This window comes from Pseudopipra pipra, chromosome 27 (assembly GCF_036250125.1).
Source record: "Pseudopipra pipra isolate bDixPip1 chromosome 27, bDixPip1.hap1, whole genome shotgun sequence".
Taxonomy (NCBI): Eukaryota; Metazoa; Chordata; class Aves; order Passeriformes; family Pipridae; genus Pseudopipra; species Pseudopipra pipra.
In genome coordinates this window covers 3,160,535-3,175,836 of record NC_087575.1, presented here as the reverse complement: position 1 = coordinate 3,175,836, position 15,302 = coordinate 3,160,535, and the positions used below count along the sequence as shown (strand labels likewise).

Genomic DNA, 15,302 nt, shown 5'->3' with positions numbered 1-15,302 from the left:
TACAAGACAATGCAGCCTAATGACAGCCTGGCTCTGGGAGGGTTTGAAGAGTGAAATCCAAGCCTACGTGCTCCGTGGGCTGACCCAGACAGACCATGGGGACAGTGGCTCCAGGGCACAGACCCCTCAGGGACAGTCCTCTGTGAAGTGCTTGGCAGAAAGGCTCTGGGCAAGCACTTTTCCCACAGTTTCCCTTCCCAAGCCATCAGCGTGTGCTCAGCTCAGGCTGTTCCAGCAGCAGGAAGCACTCGAGCACACGGCCAGCTCTCCCCTTTGAGGAGGCACCCATAGACAGGGCAGACAGGACCTGACTGCCCCCTCTCCTTTCACCAGTCCCATCTCCCAGCTCCCCTAGACACAGAGGAGAGACCCAACCTCATCACCCACCCTTGATAAGAGGGGACAGCCCAGTAACTAACACACAGGACGAGGCAGGACATTGGGGACGATGTCCAAGGTGAGTCACACCTGGACCAGGAAGACCCTGCCAGCTGAAAATCCACCTCCAGGCATGAAAACTGCATGTCCTCTCTTCAGCCCCTCCTCACTACTCCTCACCCAGCCCAAAATCCAGCTCCTTGTCAGGCTGGGCACACACCAGAGGCCCATGGCACCCACATGGGCACCGATCAGAGCCCCCACACCTACACTCCCCGAGGCAGCCGGGATGAGAAGCCTTAGCTGCGAGGGCCATGAAGGATTTCATTCACCTTTCTCTCTTACTTCTTAGAAACACTTTAGTTCCTCCCACCTCCCTTCTTTTCCCCTTTTCAAAGCAACCTTACACCTATTTTTAGACCAGCACATCTCGGTGCTGCCGGATGGGTGACGTCCCCCGCGTCACCTCCACCAGGAGGAGAAGCAAAGGGATGCTCGTGTTACCCAAACCACTGGGGCAGCTGCTCAGCCCAGGGGTTTTCAAGCTGCTTTGCAGAGGGATGAATGAATAAAGCATGGAAGCTGCCATCCTGCTGCTTGGGGGCAGATGCTGAGAGCACAGGAGGTCTGTGGTCTTTCCCAAAAAGCCGCACCCAGATCCCCTTACAGGACCAGCAGCACAGCCTTTGGGGCACGTAGTCCACGAGCAGCCCTGGGGGCCAGAAACACAACCTCGCAGCTCCAGACAGGTCAGTCTGCTAAAATCGAGGAGATGAAATGTGATAGTGGCAACCAGAGCTTCCTCCTCATCCCTCTCCCAAGGAATCGGGACACACAGTGATGGTGGCTCGTCCTGTCCCACGCCAGCCCCAGTCAGAGCACAACTGTGGGTTCATCCTCAGCCTTTAAAGGTACCAAGCCATGCTTTGGGCTCCTGGAGAATCTAAAACTTCTCATCAGCACAATGCAACAACTCCCCCCCCTCCAGGGGAAGAGTTAGCAGGGATCCTGCTCGGCTGTCCTCATCGGGGCTCTGAGTGTAGGACTTTCCCAGTCAGTGTGGATGGATGGTGCTCAGAGACTCCAAATTCAGGGATTTTTCCTCTTCCAGGCAAGTTTTGCAATACCACAGAAACAGGCTGCGAGTCTCAAGGCCTGGATGCCAGAGAGGAACAGAGGTGGCAGGAAATCCCAAACCAGTGGAAAATTCCGCTTGTTCTGGGTCAAACGCAGGAGGAAGCGGAGGCACAAGTGGAGGTGCAGGGAGAGGAAAGACCTTTTCCAGGAGAGCAGCACAAGAGGTCAGGTCTGTACAAGGCTTCTGGGGATTCACAACGTTTAGGTTCTGATGCTGAAGGTCAAAACCCTGGAGATGATCAGGATCTGGTTCCCCAAAGGATGATTCCTTCCCCAAAGGACAAACTCTCCCTGCGGCAGCAGGGCAGTCCCAATGCCATGTGGGACCAGCAGCCTCCATCTCCCACTGCTGCACAGAGGGGAAAAAAATCCATCCCAAGCACAGCAGACGCCACCTTTGCTTTGGAGGGCTTTGGGGTGGACTGACCCACCCAGCCATGCTGGGTGGGGATAGCAGACCCTGAGTTCCCACAGTCAGAGCTCTGTGAAGCAGCAGCCCTTCCTCGGTGTAAAACCAAGCAGGAGAGGAACGAGACGAGCAGCACTGCGATGGATGCTCCCGGGATGTCAGCAGTGCAGGGATGCAGAGGCCACTGTAGCTGTGCCCCCACAAATCAGCCTGTGCCCCCAGGATCCCACTGAGTTGCTGTGGCTGAACCATTCCTGGGACTGGGTTGGGTCCTGCCAGCTCCTGTGCTTGCTCTGGACTCGCAGGGAGAAGGTAAAACAGTACATGGCACATGCCTTGCCACAGGCAGGGCCATCGTCAACCCAGCACCCCAGGAGAGCCAAGGGAAAGCTGCATCCCCTCCTGCTGAAATCCACCCAGGAGAGTGGCAGGGATTTACCACAGTGTGGAAAAGGCAGCCCAGCTGCCCAGCGTGGGGGGGTTTCATCGGGGTGCTGCCCTGAACCCCCAGCCACAGGCAGGGCAGGGGCTGCATCCAGAAATCCCTGTTGGATACTAACGAGGACACCAGGTTATATCCAGTCACCACCATTTTAGAGCCCTGAACCAAACAGCCACATGCAAACACACTTGGGAAAAACAGATTTGCTTCTTGCTTTATTTATGGGCCAGGGCCAGGAGAGCAGGGACACGTCCCCGAGACACCCTCTCCTGGCTCCAAAGATGGGCTCATTATTCCCAGGCAGTGTCTGGCAGGGTGCGGATCGCTCTCAGATTAGAGATGTTTATCAGTGAGCTATAATGAAGGTGGGACAGTGACACCGAGATGAATATTACATTTCAGAAAAATTTAAATGAAATGATCCATCATGCCCAGCAGATCAGCACCACCTTCTGCCAAGCACTGCGCCGAGCAGAGCGGCTTCGGAGACCCACAGTCACCTTGGCTCACGGCTCCAGAGGGAAAGCAGCGCAACGGAGAAAGAGAAGCACTTTGGATTTCCAAGGGCACGGAGAGAAACAGCAACACCAACCAGCTCAATGGCGAGGGAACTGCAGCCTTCTCCAGCATGGCAGTGAGGCATCCCCTGTGCAGAGTGCTCCGAGTTCGGGTCCTGGCGTGAAGCACACCCAGAAAGAGCGCCCTCGGAAACGGGCCATGGCTCGTGCAGGATGTGGAGGTGAAGGGTCACGGAGCGGCTTTTCCCTTAAGTGAAATATTGCCGCCGGCTCAATGGAAGCAGGAGGTTGGGCCCTCCTGGGAGGAAGCTATCAGAAACCACTCTCCCTCCCAGCGTGGCTTGCCCACGGTTTGCTACCTGTTGCATTTTTACAATCAGGCAAAACGCCGGGAGAACGTAAGGCGGCACGAAGAAACAAGAGTGGGAGCAGAGCGCAGGGCAGGGACACCAGGAACGCTCCGAGCTGCTGCAATCCAGCCACGGAGGCATTACACATTCATCTGAATTTTAAATACAGAGCACGATGACTGGCATCCTCACAACTGCCACCGCAGCCTCACACTACAGCTTTTATGGTAATTCACAGGGAGTTACCCACAAGGCACCGCAGAGATTTTCTTGGCAGCCATCCTAAACTAATTTTTATAGGTTAGTGTACGGTTATACATAAATGTTTAAGAAAAATAAAATGGCGACTTGGAGGGAAGGGCACGGCTGGGAGGTTCCTGTGCTGTGGCTTGTGATGGTCCAGTGCAAAATGCCACGGGGTTGATTTGAGGTCCATGCCACTGCTGGCCACCTCATGTCAGGGCCAGGTGAACAGAAGCACCATTGGTTCATGAACTGGTTTGCACTGGCTGCCACAATGCCCAGCCCTCTGCATCATTCCTGCCCCAGGGTCTCTGGGTCTCCAGAGCATCCCCCTGCTCTCTGCAGGGTGTTCAGTTTGGTCAGATCACACCTGGCCAGGAGACAGCACCACCAACACCCTGCCTGCTCCCAGGTGACCCATTGGGTACCTGTCTGCAGGTGGGGGTGATGGGCTGCAGTGCTCAGCCCCTGTCCTGGATTCACCAGCCAAGAGGGGACAGGAACAATCCCAAGGAACAACCAGTTGTTGGTGGAAACCACAGCATCCTGAGAAACCCTTTTCATAGAATTGTGGAGGGGTTTGGGTTGGAAGGGACCTAAAAGATCATCTCATTCCACCACCCAATGGGACACATTCCAGTATCCCAGGTTGCTCCAAGCCCCGTCCAACCTGGCCTTGGCCATTTCCAAGGATGGGGCAGCCACAGTTTCTCCGAGCAACCTGTGTCAGGACCTCTCCACCCTCATTGTAAAGCACTTCTTCCTTAAATCCAATCTAAATCAACCCTCTTTTAGTTTAAAACTCTTTGCTCTTGTCCTATCACATCAGGCCCTGCCAAAAAGCCTTTGATGTGCTTTCACACCAAATCCTTGCTGTCACCATTCCTGCCTGTGCAGGGCCATCCCTCAATCCCGGGCACATCCCTTCCCACAGGGAGAGAAGGAAGGTTCGGCCCCCACCTGCCAACCCCACCTCGGAGCTCCCAGCAGGACACAGCTCTGCCTTTGCCTCCCACATATCCTGACAATGCTGGACACAAGAACTTTGTATGGTGAGTGGAAACTGCTGCTCAGCTTCCAACTACCTCCACAGGCAAGGCAGGGAAAGAGTCAGAGTCACTGCCAGCAAGCCACAGCACCTCAGGAAACAAAGGAGAGACACAGCAGGAGGGAAACCTTGATCAGTGCAAGCCCGAAGCAGCACCCATCTATGATTCCCAGGAACCAGAGCAAACGTTTGATGATGTCAGAGCTGATGATTAGCTTAAAAAAAATATACAAATCCCGAATTCCCGCAGATTTTGCTGCACACACACACGCGTGCGTCGGAAGGGAAGCAGGCAGTGTGTCCATCGCTGCTGTCTTCACAACAGCAAAATGGAGGGAAGCACGGTCAAGACTTCAAAGGAAAGAACCTTTCAGATTTAAATCAGCCGTGGAATTACTCACAACACTGATTTGGATACAGGGACACCACAAAGAAAACAACTGAGCAACAGATCAGAGGGGAAGATAGCGGGATTCAACTCCAGCACCACAAAGAGACAACGGCCCTAAATTCCAGACAGGCAGCTATTTTTCCCCGACATGGGATTATTGCAGTTTGAGAAGCCACACACACACACCATGTCCTCCCTCTCCTGCCTCCTGTGTGCCATCCCAGCTGGGTGTTTCCATGCAAGGAAGATGGAGAGCACTTTGCCCCCAGCCTTGTGCCTTCTGCACCCAGAGCAAGCAGTTACCCCGTGTAACTCCACATCCCGTCGTGTCACTGCCCATAAACAGCAGTGAAAGCGGGGGAAACCCCTGAAAACAGCATTAGGTAAAGCCAGGGCATTTCTGGAGCAAGGATTTGATGTATCTCAACTCACACCTCCATCGGGCTTGTAAACCCCCACCTCCCAGGAGCACAGCAGGGACAGAGAGCAAATCATTCCTGAGGTCTGAGCAGACCTTACCTGTTGTGCTCGTAAACAGGCTGACTAGAGGAAGCTCAACACTCAGAAGCAGGACACCAGATACATTCCCACCATCACATCCCTGCAGACCATGTCCAAGATGCTCCAGGACAAATGCAGAGAGACAGCAGTGGGAGAGGCAGGACCCCCAGGTGTTGTGCCCCCCAGGTACAGATTTACACACAAACACTTCACTACTCAAACCCCAACAGGCTTAAAACCCCCCCCCCAGAGACAGACACCCTTCTTGCAAACCCCACCATGTGTTGCAAACTGTGGCTGCAGCTGAATCAGCCCTGATCCCAACGCCCAACCTGCAGCCAAGTGCTGCCACCCACCCTCCCACCTTCCAAATCACACCGTTAGAAGCCACTCGACCCTCAGGTTTCCTCCTTCCTTAGGATGTCCCTGTGTAGGTGCTTGCAAAGCCACAGCCAAACTGCAGCCCCCTGGCCTGGTGTAAACCACAACTGACAGAGCACTCACCTACGAAACAGGGCTGAAAACATGGGATTCAGCTGCTGCTGTGCAAAACCAGCCCTGACACGGCAGCAGGAGCAGAGACCTCCAGGAGCCGGGCACAAACAGCCACAGGCTTCCTAACCTAAACCACCCCACAGCCCTGATTTAATCTGATTTATGCAAATGTTAAACCAATTTAGGTGTGCGCGTTGTACGAGTTGCCTGGCCCAGTTTAATTTGATAGGTTTTTAAACCTGTTTAGGCAAACTAATATCTGCTCTCTAATCTAGAGCAGCCCTCTCAAATTGTGCAAATGTTGCCAGGGAACTGGAGCACGGACGCTCTGACGGATCCTCAGTTGTATGACAACACTCACGCTGCATCAATGTTACTGACTGATAGTAACACATGGAAGAGAGGATGCTAAAATCCCATCTCTCCCAGGGCTAGTCATGCCCATGGCACAGGGCTCCCAAATTCCCACACTGCTACACCAGGAGCTGCACAAAGGCCGTCTCCAAAGCTTTCCATACTCACAGTGCACAAACCCAGGTGAGGCCCAAATAGCCCAGGGCCACAGCAGGGTTAGGATATGGCGAAGCCTCGCTTTTCTGTGGTGGGGGACACATGTCCCTGAGGGGCCAGCAAGCTCCAGGAGCAGGGAGAAATCCCAGCTTTGGGTATTGGTGTGTCCCCCTTCCCCATGAGCTGGGCTGTCTCACCCTCATTATCACTCCTTTGTCTCCACAGACAGCGCAGAGCATCCCTAAACACCTCAGATCTGCTCCTCCTTTAGAGCTCAGGTGTGTTCCCTGCTCACACCCAGGGGGAATCTGCATCCCTATCCCATTCCCCTGCCACAGCAGCACCTCCCTGGGCAGCTGCACCGGGCACCTGCCCTCGGGAGCTGGTGGGAGGACGGGAGTCAAGAGGTTTCACAGATTAAAAAAATAAAATAAATAAAGTTTAAAGAATCTCACACCTCCCAACCAGCTCCCCACGGAGTGATGTCAAGAAGGCAACATGGCTCTGGAAATTCCTTTTTCTGGAGGATGCTGGCACTGCAGTGGGACACGGCCATCTGTGTAGGACATGGGCTTGTCAGACAAGCAAATAATCCGACAGCACAGGCAGCTATTGCAAAGGGAACGCCAAGCTCGATAAATTACTAAGCCAAGACAGTGATACCCAAGCTAGAAAAAAAAATAAAAAGTCCAAAAGAATTATGTTGGATCAGACTCAGAAGTCTAGAGGGTTTATGAGCTGAAGGATGGGGAAAATAAAAGACAATTTCCAGTTTGCCGGGCTGATGTCAAGGCAAAAAAAATAATCGGTCAAGTTATAAAGCAAATAATCAGAAAGAGAGGACAAGAGCAAAAAAATAAAAGGTCTAACAAACAGAGCCTCCAGATTGTTTCAGCTTATTGTGTAATAAACTTTGCAGAAAGGAAGCTGGCCTGAGCATTACTACTTCAGGGCTCATGGGTTTAAAATCGACCACAATTTTTAAAAACCAATACTGAGATAGCCAGAAGCTGCCCAGCCTGGTTGGCTTCTTCAGTTTGCAAATCTAAAAAAAAAAAAAGTAAAATATATGTTCTGGGGGTCCTGCCTGGAGTCATCACCCCAGAGTGAAGCCCCAGCTCCCGACCCCACTCCCTCTGCAGGAAGCCAAGAGCTTCATGGATGGAAGGAGCTGGGCCAAGGGAAGGGATTATTTGAAGTACAAGTCAGGCACATTTTTCACGCTGCTGAAGCAATGATATTTAACAGAAGTCATTTGCAGATTTTCCTTTTTCTGAGGAGAGAGTTATGAATAATATGCATGTTCTTATCAACTCACATAAGAAGAATTTAAAGCTCAAAGTTCAGCAACTGTGGATTAAACTACTTAGCAGCATCTTTTTAATGCAACTGAATAACCTCTCTCCTTACCATCCGCTCGCACTGCCCACACTGACTCGGGTTAGATCTGGCTTCGCTTTATCTCGGGTTCCTACACTCGCAATTTTATCTCTGCAATGCAAAAGAAAAACCGTTTCAGTCGGGAACGGAGCGAGTTCAAATCAAACCCACGTGCGGCGCGAGGCCACAGGCCGCGGCTCGCATCCCTCGCGGCAGCTCCGCTCGCCGCCCACGCAACCTCTGCCACGTGGAAGGAGCATAAACAGTTCAGCACATGAGTTTACTACCCGGAGTTACTCTGCACCGAGGAGCAGCTGGATGGGCCCTTCACCCTGGTGAACCGCCCCGCCGGGCACCGCAGAGGGCATCCACCTCGACACGGCCCTCAAAGCAGCGTCGGGTGGGAGTCTCCCACCTCAAATACAGCTCTGGGGTCTCTAAACACGGCCTGAACCCCTGGGGTAGCCTGGCAGCAGGAGCTGTTCCTGTGCTATGAGGAACCACAAAGACTTCCAGCCTCCGTTTCCCCAGCGCGTGGCCAAAGGGGGACTTCAGGTATCTCTTCACCCTCATTCCCACCTCTCCCCGCAAAGCAGCGGCAGAATTAAGGGTCTAACAGGAATCCACCCTCCTGGAGAAAGAGCAAAGGCACAGTTTTCCTCTTCTCCTTACAGTAAGTGTCACACCAGTGATTCCTTAGCATCCAGAGAAAGGCAGAGCAAACCCACTCCCCTCGGGATGAGACAGAGGGGATACCCCAGGAAGAGGCTTCATTTACCAAACCTGCATTTTTCAACCCCGTGAGCAGCAGGGAACAGGGCAACAGAGACCTGGGGGGCACAAAGGACCTGACCCTGTCCTGCCAGTGAGGCCAATGCCAGAAGACAACTACAACAGGACTCAAGGGTCTCCTGCCCCATCACCTCCATCACCCCATCCCCAAGTGAACGAACGCTCTGCTGCAGGAGACCCCTCTCCCCCCACATTCCTCAGTGGCACAGCTTCAGCTGGAAGCTCCTCTTGCATTACTCAAAGTATTTATGACTTTTTCCCATTTGAAATATGGGCCCTTACCACGCACAGGAAGGAGGAGGAGAGTGCCAGCAAACCCGTTAATTTATAAGTCAATCTGGCAGGGAACAATTAACAGTTTTCCCGCTGTCGGGTGTGCAGAGGGGGGTACCTTCCCCCTGGCAAGAGCAGGAGGGTCCCTGTACTGGTACATGCCTTGCCTTGCCGAACCCAACAGCCTTTGTGCCCAGCACCCAGGTCCAACTTCATCTCCCCTCACTGGGGGCTCTCACAGGGACAAGCAGCCCTGTCCCCCGCTGCCCCTTCGGGTCACACAAGCAGCTCCCCCAGCCTGGTGCAGGTGCACAACCCCCAAAACACACTTCACAGGGAAAAAATGATATAATTCTGTAATATTTTGCCCTGCCCGAGCGGAGCTGAGATCAGCGCTGACAGCGGGAGCTGCGGGCAGGAGCAGAAGCACCAGTGCCCACGGGGAACATCCCCTGTGAAATCCAGAGGGGGTTTGCCTGGGGAGAGGATGGGGAACACTCCAGGTGCACAGCCCCTCGCTCTGCAGGGTGTTCCCACTCAGAGGAAGGGCTGGAACCCCTCACCCCAAACTGCTTTTTCCTCCCAGCCGCAGCAAATGTTTCTGCAGGAGCAAAGCCTCCGGGACTCGGAGAGGGAGAGCGCCCCAAGAACGGAGCTGTTCCCTGCCCCCAGGGGGTCCAGCGCCCATCCCTGTCCCTGCAGAAGCCGACAGCCCTCCCACGGGTGTCACCTCTACACCCACACTGTTCCCCTTATCCCACACTTGCACCATTTGCTTCCCCAGGAGGGACTGGAATTGGATTCTCCTGGGGAAGCACAGACACTATTACTCTTATTTGAACGGGGGGGCAGTTCACCCTCCCTGTGATAAATTTTGGGTCGGTGACACAGGGGCTCTTGGGCCACCTCTCGCTTGCCGTGGGATGATCCCAAGGCTCGGGATTTCAGCTGAAATCCCCGAGGGCGGATGGAAAACACCACCTGCTGTCACCCCAGGAGCGTCCCCCTGCGACTCTCCAAGGCTGTTCCCAGCCCCGGAGCCAGCTGCCTCTTGTAGAAGGGGGAGGTTTGGTGCAGCCCCCCCCAGCGCAGGGGAGGGGACCCTCCCCAACATGAGGACTTGGGTGGTTTTGGGATAAGCCGTGTCCCTTCCACGCTACCGTAACTGGGCCAGCACACAGCTGGGGGCAGTGGAGCAAAACCCACTGGCCAGCGGGCTCCAGAGATGGTGGGAGAACAAGGCACCCCCGGTGCCACCAGTGCCTGGGGTGGGCGCGGGCAACACCCCGGGGGGACACAGCAGTGTCCCCAGGATGCGGCATCACATTGGGGAACGCTTTGACGGCTCCTCCAGCACCCGCATCCCGGCGATGCTGCTCCGGGAGCGGCACCGGCTCCGCCACCAGAACATCCCGGCGCGCCGGGAGCCGGAGAAGCCACCGAGAGGGGACGCGGGTCCGCGGCCACCCCTCGCCAGCACGGGCGGTCCCACGGTGCCGCCCCGCGGGAGCGCAGCCCCGAGCACGGGGGTGACGCCGGAGCTCCTCAAATCCCCCGCGGGGCCGCGCCCCGCACCGGGCTCCCAGTGGGACCGCGGGTGGGAGGCGGCCGGAGGGACGCGGGGATGGGGCAGGGGACGCGGTGGCAGCGAGAGAAAGAGAACGGTGGGGAGCTGGGGGTCCTAAAGCGAGCGGGGGCGCGGGGGAGCGAATCGGTACCGGAGCGTGGGACGGAGCCGGGGCGCATCCCGGCGCGGCGGGGGGACGGAGCGGGGCGCGCCCCGGGACAGAGGCTGTGCCCCAGAACCCCCCGCCTGGGCTGCACCCCCTCGGTCCCCAGCGCACCCCGGTGCCCCCGCCCGGTCCCGGGGCCGCCGCCCCGGCGCTCCCCGCATCCCCCCGCCGCACGTGCCGGGGGTCCGGCGCGCCCCCTCCCCGCACCCCCGGCTATAGCGCGGCCCCTTCCCCCCCCGCGGCACCCCTCCCATACGCCCCCCCCCCCCCTTATAACACGCCCCCCGTTCTCCGGTGCCACCCACCCACCCGCTACAACGCGACCCCCCCTCCATCGCCACCGGCCGCACCCCCGGCCACCAGCCCCCCGGCCGCCCCCCTCGCTATAACGCCGTCCTTTAGACCCCCTCCCCTCCATTCCCCGCGCCCCTCTCCCGCGCCCATCGCCGCCGCACCGCGACCCCCCTCCATCGCGCCCCGTTATAACGCGACCCCTCCCCGGCGCATCCCGCCCGCGCCCCCCGGACCCGCCCGCACAGAGCGAGCCCCGCTATACCGCGCACCCCCCCCCATCCCCGCTCCCCGCCGTTACCTGCCGGCGCGGCCGCCCGCTCCCATGCTGCCGGCGGAGGGGCTGCGAGGGGCCGCGGGGGCCGCCCTCACCGCCTTCCTCCCCCTCCTCCTCCTCCTCCTCCGCCTCCTCCCCGCTGTCCCTCCGCCCTCGCCCGGCGGCTGCGCTGGGGCCGCGGCGCGGGGACACTGCGGCGCGAGCTCCCGCCCGCCGCCGGCCACTCGCACAGGTGATGTCATTCCCCGGGCCGCCGCCGCGTGACGTCACCGCGGGGCGGGACACCCCCCCCCCAAAAAAAAAATCCATGGCGGGGGGGGAGCGGGGGGCGCTGACGTCACCGCCGGGCCGAGGCCGGGGCGGGGCCGCGCCTTAAAGGGGCCGCGCGCACGTGGGGAGAGGAGGCGCGAGGGAGGGGGGCGGGGGAGGTCCCCCCCCGATGTGGTCAGTGTATGGAAGACCTCCTAATATATTTGTTGTATTCGATATATTTCCCCTGTATATATACGTAATATACAAATATATAGTATATACAAATATATATAATATAGAGATGTGTAATATATAAATATATATTTTATATAAATGTATAAAATTATAAATATATAATATAAGAATATAAATATTAAAAATATATATTATATCTAAATATATGAAAATGTATAAAATATATGTTATATATAAATATACAAAGATATGAAATATTTATTATATACATATATATAAAAATATATATACATATATTTTATATTAATGTATAAAAATTTATAAATATATATTTTATATAAATATATCAAATATAAAAATATAAGTATAAAAATATATAACTATATATAAATATATATGATATATAAATATATAAATATATAAAATATAAAGATATTCATATTATATAAATATATAAAAATATAAAAATATATATTTTATATAAATGTATAAAATATACAAATATATAATATAAGTATATAAATATATATAAATATATGTATTATATATAAATATATAAAAATGTATAAAATATGTTATATAAATATACAAATATATAAAATATATATTGTATATAAATATATAAAAATATATAAAATATATATTATGTATAAATATATAAAAATATATATCATGCACAAATATATATATATAGAATATATATTATAAATAAATATATAAATATATAATATATAAATATATTTATATTATATATAAATATATTAAAATTTACAAATATATTATATATACAAATATTTGCATAATATACAATATATATAATTCTAAATGATATATGAATATATAATATATAAATATATAATGTATAAATACATATAATATTTTTACTGTGTTCCCAGTATTTAGTAAATTTGCCGTATTCAATGTATTTCCCATATTTAATGTATCTAACCTATTCACTCTATTTTCCCTATTTAATGTCTTCTCAATGTTTAATGTATTCTTCACGTTCAGAATACATTGCATATTTAATATGTTTAGTATATTCACTATATTTCCCATATTAATATATTCAATGTATTCTCTTATTTCATATTCCCCTATTTAATGTATTTATATATTCACTGCATTTCCTCTATTTAATATATTCCCAATGCTTAATAATTTCTTCACATTCAGTATATTTCCCATATTTAATATATTTAATATATTCACTGTATTTCCCCTATTTAATGTATTCCCAATGCTTAATAAAATCTTTGTATTGAATATATTTCCCATATTTAATATAATTAACATATTCACTCTATTCCCTCTACTTAATATATTTCCCATATTTAATATATTCCCAACGATTAATAAATTCTTTGCATTCACTCTGTTTCCCCTATTTAATATATTTAATATATTCAATATATTGTCCCATTTAATATATTCCCAATTATTAATAAATTCTTTATATTCACTGTGTTTCCCCTATTTAATGTATTTCCAGTGTTTAATAAGTCCTTAATATTCAATATAGTTCCCTTATTTGATTCAGTCAATATATTCACTACATTTCCCCTATTCTGTATTCCCAATGTTTAATAAATTCTTCAATATATATTCCCAGATTTAATATGTTCTTCATATTCAATCTATTTTCCATATTTAATAGATTTCCCATATTTCATATATTAAATACATTTAATAGATTTCCAACATTTAATATATTCCCAACATTTAATAAATTCTTCATATTTCATATATTTTCCATATTTAATATATTTTTTATATTAACTATATTTGCCATACTCGATATATTTCCCACATTTCATATATTCTTCGTATTCAATATATTGCCCATATTCAATATATTGCCCATATTCAATATATTGCCCATATTCAATATATTCCCCATATTCAATATATTCCCCATATTTAATATATTCCCAATATTTAAACCCTTTCCTGTCCTTCCCCTTCTCCATTTCCCACCCACCTGAGGCCACCATGGCACCTCTTTCCATTCCAATCCCCCTGTGGTGCTCCTTGGAGCCCGCAGTGCTCCCAATCCCGAATCCAATTTGGGGACCGAATGTAAAAAATGGCGAAAAACTTGGGAAAACGGGCAAAAAAGGGTTGGTTTGGTGAGGGCAGGGCCAAAGGCCGACGGTTTGTTGGTCATGGGAGGGTTTGGAATACAAAGTGGGAGAAGGGATGACGGGAAAATGCTCGGAGGTGGAAGAACCTTCCAACCAAAAAAAAAAATAAAATAAAAAAGAAAGGGCCATTTCCAAGGATTGGAGCCCTTAGGGATCCATAGAGGATCCATAGGGACCCTAGGGATCCATAGAGGATCCATAGGGACCTTAGGGATCCATAGAGGATCCATAGGGACCCCAGGGATCCATAGGAGCCCCTGAAGATCTGTAGGAAGCCACAGAGATCTGTAGGAGCCCATAAAGGTCTATAGGAGACCTACAGGGGTCTTTTAGGGGCCCATACAGACCTGTATGGTCCATATGGGTCCATAGAGACCTGTAGGGGTCCTCAGGAGCCTATACAGCTGAATAGGGTTCTAGAGAGACCCAGAAAAAACCCAAAGGGGTCCATAGGAGCTCGTGGGGGACCCTCAGAGACCCACAGAGATCCATAGGAGCCCATAAGGACCCATAGAACCCCACAGAGATCTGTAGAAGCCCAGAGTGACCCATAGGGGTCCACAGAAGCTCATAGGAATCCAAGGAGACACTTAGAATTCCCACAGGAGCCCATGGGAACCCATAGGACCCACAGAGATCCATAGGAACCCATAAGGACCCATAGAACCCCACAGAGATCTGCAGAAGCCCAGAGTGACCCATAGAACCGAGCTCACAGGAACCCAAGGAGACACTTAGAAGTCCACAGGAGCCCGTGGGAACCCATAGGACCCACAGGGATCTGTAGGAGCCTGTAGAACCCATAGACCCCACTGGGATCCGTAGGAGCCCATAGAAACCACGGGGTCCATAGAAGCTCATGAGGACCCCACAGAGATCCATAGGAGTCCACAGGAGTGTATAGGGACCCACAGGATCCCACAGAGATCCACAGGAGTCCACAGGAGTCTATAGGATCCCACAGGACCCCTCAGAGATCCACAGGAATCCACAGAAATCCACAGGAGTCCACAGGAATCTATAGGGACCCATAGGACCCCACAGAGATCCATAGGAATCCACAGGAGCCTATAGGGACCCACAGAACCCCACAGAAATCCACAGGGATCTACAGGAGTCTATAGGGACCCACAGGACCCCACAGAGATCCACAAGAATCCACAAGAGTCTATAGGAACCCACAGGACCCCACAGGAGTCTATAGGGACCCACAGGACCCCACAGGAGTCTATGGGGACCCACAGGACCCCACAGAGATCCACAAGAATCCACAAGAGTCTATAGGAACCCACAGGACCCCACAGGAGTCTATAGGGACCCACAGGACCCCACAGAGATCCACAAGATTCCACAGGAGTCTATAGGAACCCACAGGACCCCACAGGAGTCTATAGGGACCCACAGGACCCCACAGAGATCCACAAGAATCCACAAGAGTCTATAGGAACCCACAGGACCCCACAGGAGTCTATAGGGACCCACAGGACCCCACAGGAGTCTATGGGGACCCACAGGACCCCACAGAGATCCACAAGATTCCACA

The 15,302-nt window shown here is 51.6% G+C and overlaps 1 protein-coding gene across 18 annotated transcripts in view; it reads right to left on the bottom strand.

Moving 5' to 3' along the window:
- Nucleotides 1–11,334, bottom strand: part of PTPRS (protein tyrosine phosphatase receptor type S) — a 166,377-nt gene extending 155,043 nt beyond the window's left edge. For 6 of the 18 annotated variants that reach the window (XM_064636958.1, XM_064636960.1, XM_064636956.1 and 3 more), the window contains exons 1-2: nucleotides 11,193–11,273; nucleotides 7,833–7,913 (exon numbers count right to left, since the gene is read on the bottom strand). The gene's annotated coding sequence lies outside the window, so the exon portion shown is untranslated. Of the gene's footprint in view, nucleotides 1–7,832; nucleotides 7,914–11,192 lie in introns of all 18 variants that reach the window. The other 12 variants (XM_064636959.1, XM_064636962.1, XM_064636963.1 and 9 more) reach the window with 6 other exon arrangements.
- Nucleotides 11,335–15,302: the final 3,968 nt, after the last annotated feature.